This window comes from Calidris pugnax, unplaced genomic scaffold (assembly GCF_001431845.1).
Source record: "Calidris pugnax isolate Ruff unplaced genomic scaffold, ASM143184v1 scaffold31, whole genome shotgun sequence".
NCBI classification, from domain to species: Eukaryota; Metazoa; Chordata; class Aves; order Charadriiformes; family Scolopacidae; genus Calidris; species Calidris pugnax.
In genome coordinates this window covers 5,008,445-5,009,986 of record NW_015090786.1, presented here as the reverse complement: position 1 = coordinate 5,009,986, position 1,542 = coordinate 5,008,445, and the positions used below count along the sequence as shown (strand labels likewise).

The 1,542-nt window shown below is 57.2% G+C and overlaps 1 long non-coding RNA gene across 1 annotated transcript in view; it reads right to left on the bottom strand.

Annotated features, from left to right (window-relative positions):
- The window catches only part of LOC106902707, a 29,811-nt gene that overhangs the window by 21,939 nt on the left and 6,330 nt on the right, over nucleotides 1-1,542 (bottom strand). The window lies entirely within an intron of this gene.

The following is a 1,542-nucleotide window of genomic DNA, read 5'->3' as shown; positions in this document are numbered from 1 at the left end:
AGATTCTGTGATTCTGTGATTCTGTGACGGGTTGTGGGGCTGAGCCTGCACCCCCTCACCCCAAAGGCAAGAACATCCCGGGGTGCAGGGGGTGCCGGGGAGAGCGGCTTTTGGGGAGGGAGCAGGACGTGGTACCTTGAGCACCTGGGAATACATCGGTGACGGACACGGGGCACTTTGGGGGGGCTCTGAGGACACCGAGGTGGGGAAATCGGGTGCCTTTTCCAACAGTATAAAAAGGGATTAGAGAAATTGGGGGGGGGGGGGGGGGGGGGGGCGGGGGGGGGGACACCGGGATGGGGGGAGCACAGCAGTATTGCGATCAAATGCTAACATTAATAATTATCCAGACAGGATGAAATATTGTTTTTAAGGCAGCGAGTTTCCATTTAATTCGAGGCATTTTACGGTGCTGGAATTAAGGGCATGCTAATGGTAGGAACATCCTCGCTGCCATTCATGAAAGCATCTGTAAAATTAGCTCCTGACTGTAGGTTTTAAGATGCGGTCTGGGAAGTCACCTCTGGAATCTCAAACGCGGTACGATAATAAAACAGATTTAGTTGTAACTAAGTGCTTAATTTGCTATGATTTTTTAAAGAATATCAATGAAATGTTGCCTGTTATTTATCGGGAATAACCACAGCTAGGTATTCTCATGCAGGTTGGCTTCAGAGAGCGCACAACTGCGTAATGAATTGTAATTCAGAGGACTGTTAACTGCGAACCACAGAACCTTTCAGGGGTAATAAAGTCATTACTTTTTACATTGCAGCCACCTTGAAAAGCTTTATACGTGCTATTATATATAAATCAAACCCCATGTATATATATATATATAAATCTCCGGTACACACACATGCCCGTTTATACATACGTTTCGCACAGGAACGTATGTACGGCCAGGGTACAGCAGCCAGCCCTGGAAGGTGGCGTGAGCCCCAAAGCCGGGAGCTGTTGTCACCTGCGGCTGTGTCCCCCCGGAAAGTCACCCAGGGCTGGCATTTGCTTTCCATACCTCCCCCCGGCAGCCACCGGGCGTATCCCCAGGTGCCGCGGTGAGGGGCACGGCTGGGCTGGCCCCTCACTGTACGGGAGGGAAGCGGCGGGGCGGCGGGCGGGACGCCGGAACCGTCCCACGCCGGAGCTCGCCCCGCCAACAGGTTCTCGTTCCCCGTCCCCTCGGTTCCCCGGGCGGCGTCCGGGCGATGGCAGCTCGGCGCCTTCCGATCTTCCTTACGGCGGCGGGCAGCTCCTCCGTCCCCCCTGCGCCTCCCGTCCGGCTCTCTGCTCCCGCGGGGCCGCCCGCCGCTCCGTCTCTCCGCCTCCGTCCCGGGCACGGTTATCCCCCTCTCGCTCCTTTCGCAGCCGCACTTTGCTCCGAGCGCCCGTTCGCCTACGGAGCTTAATTCTACCGCAACCTGATCCCTCCCCGCGCCGGCAGCCTCTGCCTCTCTCCCTGGGTTTTCGGCGAAGTTGCAGCCGCCGCTGCCGCCGCATCCTCCCAACTCCAGCCGCTTCTCGGTGCTCCCCCCCCCCGCC